The sequence below is a fragment of the Dermacentor andersoni genome, chromosome 2 (genome assembly GCF_023375885.2).
Source record: "Dermacentor andersoni chromosome 2, qqDerAnde1_hic_scaffold, whole genome shotgun sequence".
In the NCBI taxonomy this organism is placed as follows: domain Eukaryota; kingdom Metazoa; phylum Arthropoda; class Arachnida; order Ixodida; family Ixodidae; genus Dermacentor; species Dermacentor andersoni.
Window position 1 is genome coordinate 3,970,320 of NC_092815.1, and position 14,243 is coordinate 3,984,562.

General features: G+C 44.7%; 1 long non-coding RNA gene across 1 annotated transcript; it reads left to right on the forward strand.

The window, feature by feature from the left end:
* The first annotated feature begins 965 nt into the window (after nt 1-965).
* On the forward strand, nt 966-11,908 carry LOC140216054 (uncharacterized). The gene is made up of 2 exons (XR_011892691.1): nt 966-1,914; nt 11,789-11,908. It is a non-coding gene; the product is annotated as an uncharacterized lncRNA (long non-coding RNA).
* The last annotated feature ends 2,335 nt before the right edge of the window (nt 11,909-14,243 follow it).

A 14,243-nucleotide genomic window follows, 5' to 3' on the forward strand; every position in this document is an offset into this window, starting at 1 on the left:
TCTGGAAGCCTTTCAAGGAAGCGGGCGCGCCACTCCCTGGACTCCGAAATATTTACGCACCGGCGTCCGCAAATGATGGACGCTGTCTCCGGTCTGTGTATTGTAGAGACGCTGGAAAAGGCGTTTGTTTGGGTTTTCGCGTAACATTATGTTTTTTCGTATATTCAAATTACAGTCCGAGAGCGACCTTGTTAGAAGCTGTGTGTAGGTCGTTGTTTACGATTTTTCCATTTATTTTAGCTTGAGAAATTCAAATAGTTCAGTAAATTCCTTGCGTTACATGAACGGCCTGGCTCTGTGTGGTTCGACAATATTTTCGCCTAAGTGACGTGGGACTCCGGGTTTTCTGCGTCACGGGCTCTTATAAGAAGAAGAGAATGGGAACAGAAGTTTCTGCTGACGTCCCTGCGTATACCACGTCGGGGACGCCACCCGTCACAGCATGAGGCCTACAGCGTCGTGGACTCCTTCGAAGGCCCAAGTCTTCGATGTTGTTGTCCCTGCGGAGAATGGTCCCGAGACCGTCGCCTAAGCGACGGCCTCGATAGTTGGCCTCTCTGACGTCTATTGCGTTCAGAACATGGGAGGCTTCAACTTCGAAGTCACCATCAAGAGCATGGCTTCCATGGCTCTAATCGTCGATGCAGGCTGCCTTGTCATCAGTGGTGAGCGTTGTCCTGTCGTTCCCGTCAGCCCGCAGATCACCAACGTAACCTGCCTCTACTTGCCGTCCTTCATTCCGAACGAAATCCTCGTACAGGCACTATCATCATACGGCAAGGTTCTGTCTGTCAACGCTAGTGTTATGAGTGGACGACGTGGCGTGCTCACGGGAACCCGCTTCGTACGCATGAAAATGAGCACCGCAGCCCCTGTCCACAATTATCGCCGAGTCTCTGGTCATCGCGTGACGTTTGACTACCGTGGTTTGCAACGCGTGTGTCATCGGTGCGGCTCTAGCGACCACTACCGTGCACAGTGCACCGCAGCGTTCTGTGGCCGTTGTGGAATCCATGGCCACGAAAGCGACGGATGTGTCCGTCCGTGTCGGCGTTGCGGGGATGGTCACCCTACAGTCGCGTGCCCAGTGCGGCGTTCCTACTCAGACGCTACCGCTGGTGCCTTTCCCCCCTTACCACCGGTGTCAGCTGCGGTCGCGACGGCGCGTGACGCCGTAACCAGAGAGATTGCATTGACACCGCATCAACCAGCGTCGGCAAATGAAAAAGAAGCATGCAGCTCGAGCATTCAAAACACGCCATGTTCGCCGGCCTCCTTGGCCGAACGGGAGGGTCGTGGTGTTGATGACGTGGCTGACCGCAGCACGCCATGTTGGCCAGCTTCCCAGGCAACGAGGGACGCGCGTGTTGTGGCCGGCGGCGCCTCCACTTGGCCTGCTGCCATACGTCCTGCTCGCACCGAAGCTTTCGACAAGGCTGAAACATCTGGCCTTGCGATATCTGCGCTCGCTACACCGACGAAGTCTGTGGTGCCTTCATCCGCCTCAGTTGCGTCGCTTGCAACGCAAAACCCGATTTGTGACTTCTGCAAAAGCCACTGCTCCATTGCATCTGAATGAGCCCCCGCCTGCAGAAGTTGTCGGCGGCAATGTCATCGATCCCGCAGCCCAACCGCTAGCATCATCATCATCATCTGAAAATAGCTTCAGCCTCGGAGTCGATAGTAGCTTTGGACTTTCACCAAGCCTGGATGGACTCGACGTAGAAATGGCGGTCCCACGAGAAGTAAAGCGTGCCCATGCGTAAGCTTCTGGTTCGGACGGCACCCCGGATCGCGGCGCCGAGTTACAACGGCCAAAGAAACATCGGCCTTCTCCGAGAGGGTCGAAGAGCTGACGTGTGTGCTGCATATCCCCTGGAATTGTTCCCTGGGCACCGACTTGAACATGACCAGGTTAGTTAGGCGACACTTTTAATTAAACATGGCTGACACCCTGAAAATTATTTTATTAAATGTACAGGGGTCACTAAGCCCTATAACACAAGCCGAAATTATCAGCGTGGACCGCGCTAACAATTGTGACATTCCATGTTTCCAGGAAACAAATTTTTTCAGCATTGGACATGTTATTACTTTCAAACGCACTTTCAACCTAGATTGTTTTTTTTCTCTTTCGCGACGTCACGCTCTAGTGGAGTCGGTATTATTATATTTAACATAGCTTTACTACGAGATCATCAAGTTTTTATGATGGAACCGGGCGGATATTGGCATTTGATCGTGTGCTATTTTCATTTAGGTTACGTATTTTGTGCATCTATGGGCCCGCGCAATCCACTAAGTCCAATAATTTTTGTTCGTTACCTGGACGTGTATTTCCTGGACGGTCATCACGTGGTTCTTGTTGAAGATTTTAATTGCGTTTTAGACACGCGAGCAGATGTGCAAGCCCCGGGCTGGGGCCGCCCTGATTGGAACGCCCGGGAGTTGCGTCGCCTCGTCCAGCACTTTTCGTTTCTGGATACATATCGACTTTTTCATGGTTCATTTGTGTGGACGTGGCGGCGGGGCACGTCGTCAAGCAGGTTAGACCGTGCCTATGCGCCAATAAATTTAGCTCAGTATGTCTCCCAATCTGCTGCAGTAACTTTACCTTAATCACCTGTTTATATTTCCGATCACCGAGAAGTTACGCTCATAATTTGCTTCCCTGCGTCTTCATCAGCAAAACCTTGGCGCCTCGACATCCGCGTTTTAAAAGACGCTCATTCGCGCTCTTGTTTGTCAAGAGTCTTGCGAGCCTCTGTTTCCACTTCTGACCCAGAGACATGGGACGCGCTCAAGGTGCAGTGGCGTCTGCATTGTTCAGGTGAAAGTCGTGCACTCAGACGACGCACGTCTAAAGAACTGGCGGATACTGTAACGAAGCTCCGTATATGCCCTTCGGGTTAGTCAGTTGACTCCGCTAACGCGGTCATGACAGCGTCAGCTACGCAGGCGTTTCCAACGCCTCACCGCATTGTCGTCTTCGCTAGCTGCTGCTTGGTGATGCAGCCGTAATCCGTGTGCACGCCCTGAAGTTCCGCGCTTTGCAATAAACTCGCTTTTTAGACAGCCGAATGCACTCGTTTCTGTGACCCCTAGAGCCCTTCCTCTTATGTCGCCTCCCACGCGTAATTACTCGCTCATTGTATCGCATTTTGAAAACATGGCGCATACGAATACGCGAATGAATCATGATAACGTCAATATGCTTAGTGATCGTGCCTCAGGTTCCACCTGAAGTCGATGAACGTCTTTGTGCACAACCGTCAGCTGACGAGGTAAAAGCAGCATTACCTTCCATGAAGCGTAGCTCGGCCCCAGGGCCGGATGGGTTACCCGTAGAGTTGTATCTAGCATTCTGGGAAGACATTGGTGCCACTTTCGTGTTTTTTATGAGCCGCTGCTTCGGGAACTTTGAATTCCCGTCTAGTTTTCGCGACGGTCGTATTGTGCTGATACCTAAGCACGATCCATCATCAGTTTGTCCAGAAGAATGGAGGCCAATCACGCTTCTCAACGTTGACTACAAAACCTTTACAGCTGTTCTCACCCGACGCTTGGGAAGCCTAATGCCTTCCTTAATAGGACACCATCAGGCATGCTCCGTACATGGCAGACAGATACACAGTTTTTCGTTCGTTACGCGTAACATAATGACATACACACTGACCAGGTCAGCACGTGGTCTCTTAGTTTCCCTAGATCAAGAAAAGGCATTCAATCGCCTTGAACATAGCTACATAATTATTCTACTGACCTCGTTCGGCTTTTCATCAAATTTTGTTGAAGTTACTAGGACTGTCTATTCAAATATTAGAAGTACATTGTGTTTTGAAGATCGTGAAAGTGCACCATTTCCCGTTACTCGTGGTGTTCGTCGAGGTTGACCTCTATCCCCAGTGCTCTTTGTGCTCAGCCTTGAGCCATTTCTGCATGCAGTACTGAGAGACCGTTACGTGTCTGGTCTCCCACTGCCTGGTAGTGGTGTTGTGAAGGTGACAGCCTTCGCCGATGACAGCACATTGTAGCTCAGGAATGAAGATAGCTTATCCCGTGGCCTTCGAATTTTCACTGAGTACGGAAATATTTCAGGGGCTGCGCAAAATTTTTCAAAATATCGTTACTTGTTCATTGGTTCACCACAGACACGCTCAAGTCCTATTTCCGTCTTCAAAAGAGCGACTCTATTCGTATTTTAGGCATTGATTACACCTATAATGACATACCAGACTCGGTGTGGCTCTCGATTCTTCAACATGTAAGTCGAAATATTCAAGATGTTCAAGGGTATGATTTACCCCTATTAGAAAGAAGGTACTTAGCACAGTCTGTATTTTGTGGCCGAGTGTGGTACGTTTGCCACGTTGTACAGCCACCATTACGAGTTACTAGGTCTCTGCAGTCCCTTCTTGGTTCCTTCTTCTGGTCGGAAAATACAGAACTGGTCTGACGCACGGCGCTTGCGCAACCACGCACTCGCGGTGGGTTCGCGTTTCCATCCGTGTCTGTCCGCTGCCGGCTGCTTGCTCTTCGAAGTCTGCTCCGTCTGTTACAGCGGGATCCGTGTCCTGCGCATGAACTCGCCTGCTATTTCCTTGGCACAAAAATTCGTTACGTGTTACCGCGCACGCACATAAATCGCGGACCACAAGTGTTAAACGCACCTGTATTTTACTCAACGGCTGTGGCATTTTATCGCCACATACAACAGGCATGTCATGATTTAGACGTTCTTCAAAACCGTGTTGTATATATTATGTCAGCCTTACTGCTTCCTCTAGTTCCCCCTGCGCACCACGCACGTTTCAATAATGTATCGTAGGATGCAATAACGGCGTCATTTCTACCAGGCCACCTACGCGACTTCATGTGACGTGTAGGGTGGCAAGTGCTTCCAACTAGTGGCAGGTTAGAGCGCTGGGGCGTAGTCCTATCTTCGCAGTGTCCAAATTGCCCACTTCAGAAATCCAATAAACATGTGCTGCTGCAATGCATGGTTGCCAGGGTATTTTGGAGGGCTGTGCATACTGGTTTCCGTGGCCTTGGAATTAACCACTTTATCACCTCTGGTCGCTGCTCAGGTGGCCGCTTTGCGCGACATTTAATTTCTGCGGGGGCCTTTTGTCAATGGCATAACCGGTGTGAGGCAGTTGCCGCGGAACGTCGTCGCTGCCCTCTGTTCCACTTCACTTCTGGGTAGGCTCCACTTTCAGCTACTGCCGTTTTTGTCGGAGGAGTTCTTCCTTGGGAAAGAAGAGTTCCTTCGACAGTGGTCATGCCGTTTCTTGTCTGTGTCTGACAGACGCGTACGGCTTAATTTCCGACCAGCCTGGTTATTGTAGCTAGGCCATCAGAGGGTTTCACGGAATGTGCACAGAATGTAGGTGCCTGTGACTTCTGTGTGTGCGTGATCTCGTATAGCTGATCATTTTGTAATACCCATCTCATAGCAACACTTCAAAATTATGTAAAATATCTCTGTCGCATTATCATTGTACATAAACATTTTGTACCCTGTATATATCAACATCATTTTATATAATCTGACAATTAGTTTCTGTGTAACTGTGTGATGCGTGGGTCTATGTGGTCTTAGTGAGTGAGGACTCGGAGACTTCTTTGAAAACGTGCTGTGTATACAGTGCTTCGTACTTTGTATATGTGGTCGTCCTAGTGGAATTGTGACGTGATTGTGACTCAGCGTTCGTATCGTCTCTTGTTGACTAAACTTTTTCTAAACACACATCTCTTCCCATCTGACAACGGCACGCTATCGCGTTGAAACGCGCTCGACGAACGATCTGTAGCGATCAAAGACAGGTTGAGGAAAAGCGCCAGCAACGCGCGGCAACAGCTGGGTTGGGTGCGCGACCTATTTTTCGCGACAGCCGTAAAACGAGGACTGATCAAAAAGGGCACAGTTGTGGCACCGCCTGTCTCACAAGAAAACAATCGTAATGTATGCCTTTTGAGATGGGGCAGTGACATGACAGTGACGCCATAAGATCTCAGAGGCCATTTCCAGCCAATAAGCTCGTTTTCATTATAGTGTACTAGAATACGGTTGAGTGGGGCGAGTGGCTGTGCCGGCGCATGCATTGCAGTGAGGCGCGCGATCGAAGTGGATTGGGCCGCATCAAGCCGCGCTGATGGAAACTGCTGGCGATTCTGCCGGGCGGAGTCGTTCGTGTTGCTTCCCGATCTGCTGTTTGGGATCAGACCGCTCAAATGGCTCAATCACATGTATTTATGCCACAGGAATAGATGCCTTTCTTTATGTCCTTTATTTCATTTTATTTATTTTTAATACCGCTCACTGATTGCCCGTGCATTGGGGCCGCAGTGTTGGTTTTCATTTTACTATGTTGTTGTACGGTTCCCTATGGAGAACAAACATTTTTATTGTTCTTCAAGCAGCATGTATATCTCGTGTATTTTTGCGCATAGAGTTTTGCATCAGTAGGTCTTGCGAAACGCAGATGGAAAACACGTATTTATATTTCCTGCTTGTCACTTCAAGCAAATAAAACATATCGGCCCCATCCGGCTCCCTGTACTGAGATTGACGGGAAGTATTCTTATAGAAAAGGAAAGAAAACTACCAGTGCAACATTTCATTCATGTTACCGTCTTCCTCGATTGCATAACGCGAAGTAATTTGCACGGGTTCTTTTATTGCGGTCGGACCTCGGACGCCGAAAACAGTTTCAGGTAACTATTATATAATTCTTTTATAATACTGTTAGCCATGTTTTGGGCCGTTACAGGGTGGAAAATATTTGTTGAAATGCAGAAAATGCAATGGTAATGACACACTTGTACACATGTAGATACAGAATAAAATTAATGTGCACAACCTGCGGCTAACAAAAATACAAATGCGGTAGTAGAAGCACACGCAGCGACATCAATATTTCCGAGTAGGTGATGTTCGCTACAAACGAGCTGTCGTGGTTAATTGGGTAGGTAAAGGTAAAGATGCAGAGATTTTTCAAGCGAACTGACAGAGTCTACCTTGCGTTATGTGCTGCGGCAATGAGTTGCATTCTTCAATTGTTCGTGGGAAGAATGAATATTTGAATGTGTTGATCCGAGCTTGGAGGGGTGTAAGTTGTTGGTTGTGACTGTCCCTCTATGTTCAGGATGAGCGCTGCGTTATGTACAGTCCGGTGTTTATGTTAAAGAAGTTACCCCGCAAAACATAGAGAAACTTACTCTTCCCCGCTCTAGCAGTTGAGGTAATTTAAGTTCTGACAACATCCCCGAGACATAATTCGTGGACTTATATCTAGACAGGCTGAATCTATGCGCCCTTCTTTGTACTTTTTCTATCCTTGCTATCTGGTTTTTCGTATGGGGGTCCCACAATATACTGCCATATGCCAAAGTCGGTTTTACAAGTGTCAAATAGGCGGTTAGTTTCGCTGTCGTGGTTGCCTGCCCTAGTTTCCGGCGCAAAGTCCACATTTTTCTCTCGGCTGCACTACATAAGCTATGAATGTGCCTATCCCAATTTAAATTTTCACGTATCGTTATGCCTAGATACTTGAAATAGCTTAATTTATGTTATTTATGTCCAATTTCGTATTCACACGGAAGAATATCTTTAATTTTGTTTGTTATTCTTATAAATAATGTTTTTCTATGATTTATTTTCATTATTCATTTTGTGCTCCAGTCATGGACACTACTCTTGCTGTGCTTAACGTAATTTGATCTTCTTTAGATGTTATATGTGAGTAAAGCAGGCAATCGTCTGCGACTAACCGAGCCTTAACACCCGAGGAAACTGTCTCTGCAATATCGTTGATGCAACACAGAAATAAGACGGGACCGAGCACAGAGTCCTGGGGAACCACTGATGAAACACTCAGAATGCCGGATTTTGTGCTGTTCATTTCCACATTCTGCGTTCTATTTTTAAGATACGATTTAATCCAAAGGACAATAGTACTATTCATTCCAAAATTCTTTTGTTTCCTTATAAGTTCTATGTGTGGAACCAGATCGAATGCTTTCGACATATCAAGACAAATTGCACCTACCTGCTTTTTATCGTTGATTGCTTTTGCTAACTCGTCGACTGTTTCTACGAGCTGGGTGATCGTTGACAATTTGCGTCTAAAGCCATGTTGGTTAGGATTAAGCAGACTTTGGCCCTCAAGGTAATCAAATAAGCTTGCCGATATTATATGTTCTAGTATTTTGCAGCATGTGGACGTGATTGAAATTGGCCTCCTGTAGTTTTCAACACAACGTTAGTTTCCGGTTTTGTGGACAGGTATAACATTCGCTCTTAACAAGTCGGAGGGCAATTTTTGCTTATCCAGGGACAAGCTGAAAATAATGTTTAGATATTTAGAGACCCATTCTGCATAACGTATTGAAAACTCATTTGAGACGTTGCCAGCACCAACATACTTTTTTGTGTCAATATCTAGCAAAAGCGATAATATTGCAACGGAACAGTGTTTAAAATGACGAAGAGGCGAGCAGTCAGAAGACGACGACGACGATTGGAGGCTAGCGCGGGCTGTTGCCTCTTGGCCAAGTGCGGCGTATCGCGTTGTAAATATACTTGTATATAGCTTTTCGTCTACATCTTCCTACGTAACATATCTGGTGGAGGTGGACGTTCCCTGTACCTCGTCACCGAGCTTCGCAGTGGACGGTACGTCGAGCCTTCCTTCATGGCTCCCGGCGACGACAACTCGAATCAGCCGGCTCCGACACCAGCTGACGCTAGAAACGTTGTGGTGAACATTTAATAAAACAAGGTAAGGTCTCAGAAAAATAATTTTCTGTTGCTGAAATTAATTTGCGCTTAAGCAGAGATGACACTTGTGAAATGCCATCTTGTTTTCTTAGGTTGTTTCTTGTCATGCATTTCAATTTGCATTTTAACTGAATTATTCCCTGATTAACCCATGGGTTACGCTTTCTGACAGTTTTTTTCCGTTGAGGCACAAATTTTTCCACACAATAATTGATTATTCTTTTAAATTCCGTCCACAACATATGAACGTCATCTGATCCATCGAAAGAGTAGGGTTGCTTTTCTAAGTAGTCTCAAATGCTGACGTCGTCGACCTTGTTGAAATCTCTGATTTGTTTCCTTTTCTTATTTTTACATGGTTGACAATTTTTTGCCCAATGTATAACAAGCTTGTGGTATAAAAGTCCTTCTTCAATATTCACCTCATATTCATGTATTTTTTTCGTTTACCAACAACAAGTCTAGCAATGTTTCTGCCGTGAGTCCACTTCTAGTTATCTCATTCACAACTTGTGTTAAGTTTTGATTAAATGCGATGTCGAACAAGGTGTCACAGTTTGTAACGTCGGAAGAACCACTATCGAGACTGTCCAATTGTATACCCGGAAGATTGAAGTCTCCCGTAACTATCAAACTCGCGCTGGCAGGTACATTACAGCACAGATAGTCTTCGATTGATTTCAAAAATGTTAGACGGGCATTTGGGGGTCTATACACTGCTTCAAGTACGCAGAAAATGCGGTTGAGTTTAAGCTTGCACCAAATACTTTGGGTTTCAGGACACTATTTCAATTGTACGACGTCAATTCCTTCTTTAACGATGATAGCCACACCGCCACCCCGCGTGTCACGATCTTTGCAGTTAACCCCATGACCAGGGCGGACTATCTCGGAGTGGGCAATTTCGGCGCGCAACCAAGTCTCCGTGAACCGACAACATGTAGATTGTGCTGCATGAGATGGTTCTCAAGCTCAACTGTTTTATTTGCTAGGCTTCGCGCATTTAGTTTGATCAGGATAAAATTATCTGTATCCGCTTAATAACGTCAAGCAGTCTCGTGTTCACTTACATGCTGCCGGTTAAGTTTCACTCTGCACCCTCTCTCATTGCCCCATGCAAACGCCTCGTTATCAATAAAAGCCCTATCGTTCACGGGCCGTACCTTTACCCTTCTTTCCCTTTCCATTTTTGTGCTCGCCCGCAGCTTCCTGCGTTTTGCGACGTTGCTTATGAGTAATAATTCGATACAGAAATTTTTGTTCCCTTCGGCTTCTTACAATTCTTTAGTACTGCCACCTTTTCGTTATGGTCAAAAATTTTATTATCACTGCTCGTGTTCTGTTCCTGTTTTTCTTGCCGAGTCTGTGGATTCTTTCCACAGAGCTAACATTCACATCGAGTCGCCCTTCGAAAGCATCACACAAAACTTCGTTTTTCATCTGAAGTCTCGCTCATGTTTACCGTGATTCCAAATACGACTAAATAGTTTCGTCGTTACCGGTCCTCCAAGTCAATAATTTTTTGTTGCTGCTGCTGAAACGTTAATTTCATCTCCGGCTCCGTTTGTTGAAGTTCTGTTCTACTTTCCTGCACGTTCATTAGGGTATTACGCAGCTCCTTGATTTCTAGCTTGGCAGTACCTAGTTCCTCCTGAAACGTGGATTGGTTTGCCTTAATTTGGCTCGCATTTTTTATGAGATCTTTCTGACCTTTCAATAGTTCTTTGAGCAGTTCCTCGACGTGATCCTGTCCGGGGTTATGCTCCACGTCGCCGGACAGCATTAGCAGCATTAGAACGCATTTCAGAGCATTTTCAACACAAGTCGGTTTCATTTCATTGCATTTTTTATTTTCCAAAAAAAAATAGACATTCCTGGTAGGGGTACCTGGGCAAAAAGCTCTATTTTGACAGCGTGACTGGGCCCGGGCAACCTGAAATCCTTTAGCAGCGGTGACATTCAAGAGCTGAAACAGGTTAATTATAAAAACATAGCCATTAATAACACATACAGGTGACATGCACATATTCTTCCGCATATATACAAACACACGCATATAGTGTGAATACACAAATAAATCAAAATTAAACTTCAACAGCTCACAGATATATTAACAGTAAAAAATTTATAACATATCCATTTCCAGCAATCATATAGGTTCGAAGTTTAGTAGTGATTGAAAATACATCCACTTCTGCAGTCTGCATTGCAACCTGCTTATTAACATTATTTTAAGGCTACATGGTTCGGAAATATTCTTTAAGCTGTTTCAAAGTAAAACCTATGGTGTACATGAGCCTGTTTAAGATACTAGGTAATCTATGTTCAAGGGTTTGTAACTCGTAGTTCGTGCGGAAACGCGGTTTAAACCACAAGTCCGTGTTTCGCGTGCATATGTTGCTTAGTGTGGGTATTAATGATGCTCTGTGTGCAAGGAAATCGTGAATGTAGCTAGCCGAAAAATAGAACGAGCGGAAAATACGAATGTTGTACATGTGATGAGAGGCCATAATTTTATAGGTCTGAGATGCATCGCCAGTGTGTGATAAGTACGGTATGTTTCCAATATATCGAACTATCTTTTTTGTAACACGTGGATTTTCATCCATTTGTCATCGTAGTTAATTAATTATGGGGTTTTACGTGCCAAAACCACTTTCTGATTATGAGGCACGCCGTAGTGGAGGACTCCGGAAATTTTCACCACCTAGGGTTCTTTAACGTGCACCTAAAGTAAGCACGCGGGTGTTTTCGCATTTCGCCCCCATCGAAATGCGGCCGCCGTGGCCGGGATTCCATCCCGCGACCTCGTGCTCAGCAGCCTATCGCCATAGCCACTGAGCAACCAAGGCGAGTTGTCATAGTAGTTCTTAACCATACTAGAATGCAGTAGTTGATATGTGCCTGGAGAGTTCGTGAGATATTTGAATTTTGACAGATGTCGGAAACATTGTGCGACAACGCGCCAGCAGTCAAGATGCTTGAGATAGTTTTTTTTTTTTACAGATTGCGTCCACCTGGTGTATCCCAAGATAAACAAGGCTCGAAAGTGACGCCCAGGGTTTTGCGTTGGTGGACGAATTCGATTTCCTGTCCTGCATAATAAACGGCGCCATTGATTGTCAATAGTTTTTTGTTTTTTGTGCGGAGCATAATGTTTTTGGTTTTAGTTGGATTCACTTAAAGTCTATTTTGTTGGGACCAGTAAAACAACTTCTCAAGAAAAATGTTGCATTTTCTGCGAACACGTCTGCATCTGGACCAGAAAACAAAACAGTGCTATCGTCAGCGTAAGTAACGAAATTAAGCGAAGTGTCTATGTCGGTAATGCCATTTACGAATGTCTTAAATAAGAATCGGCCTAAAACGCTGCCTTGCGGTACACCGGTCTTAATTGCGAGATAAGAAGACCGGTTGTCATTTATTGATACTGTCTGACTTCTGTTCGTCAAATAGGTTTTAAAAAGTTCAAGAGCGTTACCGCGTATCCCTTATAGTGAAAGCTTTTGTAATAAAATGTTGTGGCTTACACAATCGAAACCTTTTGTGAAATCAGTGAAAAGCCCTAGAATATAGTGGTTTTTTTCTATTTTGTGTAGTATATGTTCATTTATGATTAATAATGTGGTCTCGGTTTGTGTGCCTTTTCTAAATCCATTTAAAGCATCTGATAATATTTTGGCCTTTCAAGAAAATTTGTTGTTCTGATTAAGATAATTTTTCCAGTCCCTTTTTAAAAAAATGGGAATAACACTTATTGGTCTGTAGTTAGCAATTTTGTTTCTATCTCCTCTTTTGTACAGTACGGCTACCTTGCTCTTTTTCACTTCGCTAGGGAACGTTCCACTTTCCAACACTAAGTTAAAAATGTGAACCAATACAGGAAGGAGAAAACATAGTACATACGTTACAGTTTGATTTGAATGTTATCTGCATCTAATGCTTTGCTGTTTCTGAAGTTCGTAATTGTTGCGCGTACTTCTGTCTCATTTGTTGGTTCAAGGAATATACTTTTGACACAACGGCTAGCTAAGTTCACTTTACCTAAGGAACCATTCTATGCTGCGGCAATATTGATGAAGTGATGGTTTAAATATTCTGCCATTGCTTGGCCACTCAGCACTATGTTGTTACATGTGATTTGGTTTAGTGGTAGATTTGGTGAACCTGGCCCAACACGTCATTTATTATTTTCCAAGCGCTTTCAGGATGCTTTGAAGCTATTCCAGAAAAAATTTTTTCATAATATGCTTTTTTGGATCGACGACGTTCTGCGTTCGATTTGTTACGCGCTTTCTTAAAAGTCTTGAGCGCATCCAACGTTCGCGCATGCAGGAAAGAGTGATAGAGGTTATTTTTGCTTTTTATCATTGAGGCATGTAATCGAGTGACCCACGGCTTTCTTGTCTTTTTAGATGGCCTAAACGATTTAAAAGGAATATGTTTAGCGTTCAAGTTCACAAAAATGTTGATAAACTCAGAGTAGGCGTCGTCTGCGTTTCTTTTTTTTTTTTTCGTGAAGACCGACGGCCAGTCGTGTGTAGCTGTATCACATTGGATGGACTCGAGAGCGCTGTCTGATATGTATTGAACGGTAAAACTCGATTGAGCTGCGTATTTGTGATCTTCTGGTAGCTGGTAGAACATGAAAACAGGGCAACGGTCGCTAATATCCGATGCGATAGTACCAGCCTGAGTGACGATTGTTTCATAATTTCTAATGATTAAGTGTAGTGCCGTTGATATAGTCAAGGTGACACGTATTGCTGTCTCAATATGGTTTGTGAAACCAGTGGAAAGAAGTTTGGTCGTGAAATCTACTATGGTTGTGTTCTGCTCTAAGACGTTTATATTGAAATCGCCAGTACATGCTAGGTGAAAATTGTTTGCACGTACATATTCTAAAAGAAGTTCAAAAAATTCAAGAAAGTCGTAATATCCCCATTTATCGAGGGCAAATGACGCATATTATTTCGAGGTTGCCTCTTAAAGTTAGACATTCATAAGCATCAGTCGTTTTACAAAAATCAGTAGCAGGTTCACACTGAAAATCAGCATCGACATAGGTTGAAACTCTGCCGCCTCTACGATTTGGGCGATTCATGCCGAAATTCCTATAACCATCAAGGCTGAGTACAATGCAACTGTCACAGTACCAAGTCTCGGTGAGCATTATACTCTTCAATTTAAAAGAAAATTAAGAAAATTTGCAATGGTTTCTTCTTTGTTCGATGCTTCACGGGCATTGAAATGAAGAACAGATTTGTGAGAGTGCTGCTTCTGTTGAATTGATTCTGGGAGGGAAAACTCGTAGTAATCCATATTGTCGAGTTATACTACTAAGTGATGCTACTCCGACCTAGGAGTATTGCATATCATCGCAAGATCGTGCTCCTTGTTGATGTACAGAACTTCTGAGTCATCATTTTGTTTTGCCAGGATTTTGCCGTTTGACGTCCAC